This window comes from Halichoerus grypus, chromosome 5 (genome assembly GCF_964656455.1).
Source record: "Halichoerus grypus chromosome 5, mHalGry1.hap1.1, whole genome shotgun sequence".
Classification (NCBI taxonomy): domain Eukaryota; kingdom Metazoa; phylum Chordata; class Mammalia; order Carnivora; family Phocidae; genus Halichoerus; species Halichoerus grypus.
In genome coordinates this window covers 184,743,677-184,750,693 of record NC_135716.1, presented here as the reverse complement: position 1 = coordinate 184,750,693, position 7,017 = coordinate 184,743,677, and the positions used below count along the sequence as shown (strand labels likewise).

The 7,017-nt window shown below is 49.8% G+C and overlaps 1 long non-coding RNA gene across 1 annotated transcript; it reads left to right on the top strand.

Annotated features, from left to right (window-relative positions):
• The first annotated feature begins 2,707 nt into the window (after nt 1–2,707).
• LOC144382000 (uncharacterized) lies at nt 2,708–4,947 on the top strand. The gene is made up of 2 exons (XR_013448409.1): nt 2,708–3,066; nt 3,404–4,947. It is a non-coding gene; the product is annotated as an uncharacterized LOC144382000 (long non-coding RNA).
• The last annotated feature ends 2,070 nt before the right edge of the window (nt 4,948–7,017 follow it).

The following is a 7,017-nucleotide window of genomic DNA, read 5'->3' as shown; positions in this document are numbered from 1 at the left end:
GGTTACCCTGCAGGAAAACCTGCTCTTCTGAGAGCACTCGCTGACCTGGAGAGCACATTGGAGGTCTGGCCAGGCAGAGCCTCCCAGGAACCCGACAGCAACTCCTTGCTTCCTGAGCAGGGACAGAGCTGTTTGCCCAGAAGCACAAACACAGAGCCTTGCCATCTGAGGCGATGGGAGAGCGAGAACAGGTCCCCACTGTGCGCACAGCCAAAGGGACGAAGACAAAAGAGGGAAATAAGACATCCAGCAGACTAGTTGCTGAGCCGGTAACCAAACTCTTGATTCAGGTATTAACAGAGACTGGAAACACTCGGATTCTTCCAATTTTACTTAGAAGCCAAGTATGTTTGCATTGGGGAACAAACATAAATCTTTCTTCTGATAAAGGAGGAAATTAGCCAGTGCAAAAAGAAAACGTTTTCCCTTATCTTGGATCACACTTGGAGAGACTCTGACGAGACAGGAATGAAGGGGCTCCCACACCCAGACCTGCATCCAGGTGAGAGCCAATGGGGCCCCAAGACAGAGGGCGCAGTGGGGACTCGTGAGAAGTAGACCCCACAGGCAGATCCCTTCACAGGACCTTGGGAGGTCACATTGCCTGTGTTGGAGGCATCATAATGACATTGCTAAGTCTGGTTCTTCATACCATTCCCGGATATAAATGATTATTTCAGAAGCTATTGTGAAATTTCCTCAGCAAAACTGGTTTCACTTTGCTCTAATTTCAGAAACGAGGGCCCTGTGTTTCAGTGGGGTTGGCCTGCCTTGTGTTGCTCACAGCAAATCCACATGCCTTCCTGCTTACTTGATCAGTGATCTGGCCTTGTGAGCCAGGCACCCAACAGCGTCCACCTCTCATCCACTCCCACTCGGGGGGCAGTCCTGCTGGACCCATCAGAGATGCAAATAAAGTTTCAAGCATAAATATGCGAATGGCATTGTTACTTAAAATAAGGAACAAGAGGAGGAACCTCGTTCTATAAATAGAGGAAACACTGACTGTGGCTCATTCACAAGACGGATTGTTGGGGAGCTGCAGAAATGATGTTGGAGGAATTATTTTTATCACAAGAGAGAGACATTCTCACAACACGATTTTTAGTGACAAGTACATACACGGATTGTCTACACTGAGCATCACACCCAAACAGGCCCGTTGTCTTCGGGTGGGTTCATGAGAAATCTTACCTCCATGCCTGATCTTCACACTCTGTCCCAGTTGTCTGAAGTCATTGTCTGTTACTTTCATGATCAGAAACACGACGTGGTGAAGACAGACTGGGTCCGTTGGCCAAATGCCCTTCTTTACTTTGGCCCCTCCTGTCTCTCCCCGACCCCCCTCTTTGGTGGGGTTGAAAACAATGTCACGGATGGCATTTTGGAATCGACGTTGTAAGCCTCCCACCTCCAGTGCTCCAAACTATTGACAGGCAATTTCTTTTCTCTTTCCCCCTTGCCCCCTCCTCTGGATGGTCATTCGATCTGGGATGCAGTGATTCCATTGCGGGCCTCCCTCCGGGACCTGGCTCAGTGGGCTGCCCACCTTCACCTCTGATCGTCAGCTGTTAGTCAAAAGGCAAACACCAGGGCTGGCTTAGGGGCCCTGACTGGTGATTCCGCATTTCCTAGACCAACAGGAAGCAAAGCCGACCACTCTGGACGGGGCTCTGGGCACACAGCGGGAGGTGGTGCCTCCGCGTTGGATTCCTCTTGCATTCGCCCTCCTCTGTGGTCTCTGTCAGAACCCCAAGCTCATAGCCTTCTAACTGTGTGGGGTGTTTGCTTTGTGTGCGGTTTCCCTTGGGAGAGTCTCGTCTAGACCCACTGCATCAGTGTGCGAGGGCTGCCGTGGTGAGTACCGCCAACTGGGAGCTTGAACAGCAGGCGTTTGTTTTCCCGCCCACGGTCCTGGAGGCTGGAGGTCTGAGATCAAGGTGTTGGCAGGTTGATTTGTTCTGAGACCACTCTCCTTGGCTTGAGAAGAAGCATTTAACTACTGTGTCAGACTGACCCCCTCATTTCACACACATTTATCTGTGTGTATATTTAACAAACAGTTTTCAAGACCTGCCCAAGTCAGGGACACCAGCAGCCAGGCATCCATGCCAACTGGGATGAGGCATGGCCCAACCCCTCAGATTTCAGATTTTCAAAATATTTATATGTTTCTGTCACCCAGCCTAGACTCACTGAACAGTCTATTAATATATATTATAGTGTATTTTATTTTGAATCATGTAACTCCATCCACAGAACCTGTCCTAACCCAAATTGCAGGAGGGGATTCTCTGATGGGTAAATTTGGGAGCAGGCTCAGCTTCTTGTCTTTGCTTCTGCATTTGCCTGCCCACAAAGGGGGTTTGTTGAGATATGCTCCATTGAGTGTGAGTTTCCCTGGGGCATTTGAGAGGGGCAAATTCAATCTGGGGAGCTCATTATGGTTGTCCATGGACAGCAGCCCACTAACGAGCATTGCCTGGGATGACCAATCATCCCTTTGTGTATTTTTGCTTTGGAAGTATGAAACTTAGGATGGTTTTGACTGCAAGTAACAGAAGATCTGACCAAGGGAGTGTACACAGTAAGATGTTTGTTATCCCATAAAACAAGAAGTCAAGGGGGTGGGTGGCGCCAGAGTCTGCTAATGCAGCATCATGGTGACATTATGAAAGCCCAGAATGTTTGCAGTTTCCACCCTGCTATCAGCAGCAGAGCAGGCACGTTGCACTCCAGGGATGGAGAATGGCCAGAGAGATTCTGGGCCTCACGGGCAAACATGGGCCCCCAGCCATGATTCTGTTTTTTCTTAAATGCTTATTCTCTCAACTCTACCAGCCACACCTCAGCACCTAAACCAGTCCTTGACAAGAGAAAGGACTGGCTCAGACCAACCACATTTCAATTCTAGGGGAGAGAAAGCCTCCCTACCCTCTGAGCAAGTGGCTGTGGAGAGCTTTGTCGCAGGAAGAAGTGGAAGTGACCATTGGGAAGGAAACCACCAGTGTCGCCCAAGGAGAAACCCGGTGTCGTGCTCTGGCCTCAGAAACAACGTAGAAACAGGTGAGTGGGTGAAGCAAAAGCCTTCAGGGTTGAGTTTTTCCTTTAGGATTTGGGTCTGGGATTATGGCCTGAGCTTTTAAGGGTTTGACTCTGACCAAAGGCTCGTCTGTTTCAGAAGGCACATGCAGTAATCAGGTTTCCGTCATTTTCAACCCAAAGACTCTAGCTCACAACAATGTGATCAAAAGGGACACCTGCATGGATGTCATGGAGTCCGAGGAGCAGTCTTGGGCTTGTCCCTGGGGTGGTGGGGACTAGAAACAGGGTTTTGTTGCCACCCAGCTAATCTTTTGTTTCCTGCTTGCATTCTTCTTGACTTCATTCTCTCCTGTGTGAGATGAGTTTCATCGTGGTCCAAGGAACAGAAGAGCCTGTGGCCTGTGAACCCATTCTTTCAGCAACTTCCCCAGATGCAGGAGGTTCTCGCTGCACAAGTGTCCCAGGGTTGCTGTGATGAAGCGTGGCAGACTGGGTGGCTCAGAGCAACACCGTCTATTCTCCCCCAGTCCTGGAGGCTGAAGCCTGAGGTCAAGGTGCTGGCAGCTTTGTTCCTTCTGAGGTCTGTGAGAGAATCTTTCTCAACCTATGAAGGTTTGCCAGAAGTCTTTGGAATTCCTTTGCTTGTGGACATATCTCCTGGATCTTGCTTCATCTTTACATGGCATTCTCCTTGTGTGTGTCTCTATGTCCCAAATTTCCCCTTTTGTTAGGACACCCAGTGGATTGGATTAAGGGTTCACCGTACTCCAGTATGACCTCATTTGACTTATTACATCTGCAATGACCCCATTTTCAAATAAGGCCATGTTCTGAGGTGCTGGGGGTTAGGACTCCAACACAGGATTTTGGCGGACACAGTTTGGCCCATAACACACTCCAATAGGAACATTCCCCAAAAGAACTCTTACTGGCATTGTGTGCTCACTCTCATCATCAGGGGATCAGGGTCTTTAATAGGGGGTTCAGGGGCAGTGTTCAGGGAAAAATAAAGCACCAGATATTGGTGGACCCCTGGAGGCTATCCATCCACAGAGAGAAACTTTTCCAACCACCTTTGTGAGAGCAACCAGAATTCCATGTAGACCATGACCCTCGACCTTTTCTTGGCTGATGTACAGAGGGTCACCTCTCTTGTCACTCTTGGCAACACCAGGAATCTGGGCTGGGGTCTCAGCTGGAGTCGGAGATGGAATTGACAAGCCCACCACATCATTTAACTGGTGACTTCCTAGCACGAGGGTGGAAACCCAGGGCCAGACCCCTTAGCAGGCAGGGTGACAGTCTTATCATCTAGCCTAAGAGGAGAGTGGAGGGTCTCACCAGCAGGTGATGAGCCAGGAATGGTGCAGAGTCTCCTCTACGTTGGTCTGGGAGTCTGCTTCACCTGAATTGCTCTTTAAAAGTACAGGTGTTTGGACCTATCTGCAAAGGTTTGCATTTAGTACCCAAGGCCCAGACAATGGTAGCTTTTGAACCCCTCCAGGTGATCCTGGAGCTCAGCCAGGTTTGGGACCTGCTGATATCCCAGAACAGGCATGGGCTTTGGGGTCAGGAGGCCCGGGAGGACATACACTCTTCCTCTTCCTAGTTTTCTGATCAGCAGGCCAGCAGCATGCCTTCTGTGGCTTCTACCATTTGCTGATTCCCTTGTATGCCTCAAGCCCTTTACCCCCTCCCAGCAATGCTGCAGAGAAGGTATTGTTGACAGGCCAAAGGACACAGTGATTGAAAATGTGGTCCGGACTTGCACGCTGGCTTAGTGTGTGACCTTGGGCAAGTTCTCTTAACCCTCGTGCTTTGTTTTTCTCATTTGTAAAATGGGAATCATAATAGTGTTTGAAACATTGGGTCATTTTGAAGATTAAATGCATCTGTATTTCATTTGGGATAGAGCCTCAGTTAATTTCTGCTATTCCACATTTATTTATTCCATGTTTTGTATGTGTGCATGTGTGTACCCTCCACCTGCCAAGCTCTGTTCCTGGTGCAAAAGATAGTCATGAACAAGAGACAAAAATTCCTGCTTTATGAGGTTTATGTTCTTTTAAGGGGAGGCAGAAGATAAACAATGTAAAGGAAAAATACACAGTGTTGTAAATGTTACCAGTGCTGCAGGAAAATCACACATGGAGGGACACAGACACTCCAGTGCAGGTGGGGCTGGGCACAGAGCTGCAAATGCATGGGGTGGTCAGGGGTCGGGGCAGGGTACATTATGCTAAATGACAACACCCAACACCACAGAGATTTATTTCTTATTTGCTCTATGTGTCCACCCATGTGGGTCCTGCTCTGTGTCATCATCCCTCCAGATCCAGAATCATGTTGTTTTCTTTCTCTGGGACATTTTTGGAATCATGGCAGTGAGAAAAGGAAAGAGCACTTGGTATGCTGGCTTTGAAAGCCCCCTCTCAGACAGAAAATGAGTTGCTACAGCTCTCGCTTCTTTGGGCAGACAGACATGAGGCTACCCTGGTATTAGAGAGGGCAGGGAAACCCCCTCCTTGCCCAGGGAGAGGCAGCTAGTCCTGTGGACCATGACGCAGTCCATCAGGGCTGTTTGAAGACAGTTCTAAAGGAGGTGGAGTCATGAGCTATTTTATAATTGTAGAAACTGAGGCACGCTGAGGTTGAGTGACCTGCTCAGGGTCTCTTGGCTATGATTGTTGGTGACGGAGCCTCAGGGAGAACCTGTGTCTTCTGCCTCTGGAGCTGGCTCGTTAGCTTTCATAGTACCCTGAACATCCTGAGCCTCGGTGTCCTTATGCGTAAGATGGGCTATCCACGATGACCCTGTGGGGCCGTGGTGAGGATGGAAGTCACGGTCACACAGGGCACCGCCTGGGAATTTCCTCTTATTTTTTTAAAGTGTTCCCTTCAACATGGATCTTGTCTCTGAGAATGCCAGGGTTTGGTATGGTTGGCCCAGTTGTCTCCACCTCCTGCCCAGCCACCACACAGGCCACATGGAAGCTTTTCACTCCTCCACACCAGCTGGTCCTTCCTCTGCACCCAGGCTGAGCCGGGTTCTCAGCACAGCCCGCACACAGCACTGGTTGACAAGAAGAGCCAGTGGACTGGCTTCCTGGAAGGGGCCACATGGTGCCGACTGCTGGCATGCCTGCAGAAGTCTGGTGGGCTTTGGGCTCCAGGCATGGGGCAGGCAAAACAGAGGAAGTAGAGGTGTCCTCCCCTCCACTCATATTCCCGAAATAGTTGCAGCTGTCAGGCGTCCAGAACAGCTATCCCAGAGCCTGGCTCACTGATGGGTCTCCTGTTCTCGCCCGTACTCCCTCTCCCACCCTCCACAATTATAATTTGCCTGGGAAACTCTCCATCCTAACCTTGCTTTTCCAGCTCTGTGGTCAGCTAGAATGAATGACTCCCTGGGGTTAATTGAGAGTGATTTTGCTGCTTGTCTCCTCCCCTCCTTTCCCAAAGTGCATCTGTGCAGGGGCAGAGTACCTGCTCTAGGGAAATGGCAGAAGGTGGGGTACTCAGCTATTTACAAAACCCCCTTTCAGAAAGGAGGAAACAATCCTGGAGAGTATTGTCACTTGCCAAGGGGTGGGAGTGAAGTGTCCCAGATTTGACCCCAGGCTGCATGACTTCTGACTGTGTTCCTGGCCACTCCTGCTAAGATTCTCAAAGAATGCCTTTCTGGGGTGCCTCAGGCCATGTTAGCAATTTGACGGGACCCCATGACTTTTTTTCCCATCTCAATAAAAATCTCATTTTGCCGCTCCTGTTGATTGGTTTTGCTGTCACATCCTCGTCCATTCCCCACATTTGCTTAATCCCTGAGAATTCCTCCATATTAGGTACAAGCCCAGGGGATGCAGAGATGGCAGTGAGTGGATGCAGTGGTCTGCCCTGGTAACTTGGCCCATGTGTCCATCTTATTAGCACCTCTCAGCCAGTAGCCTCTGCATCCTGGCTGGCCCTCTAGAT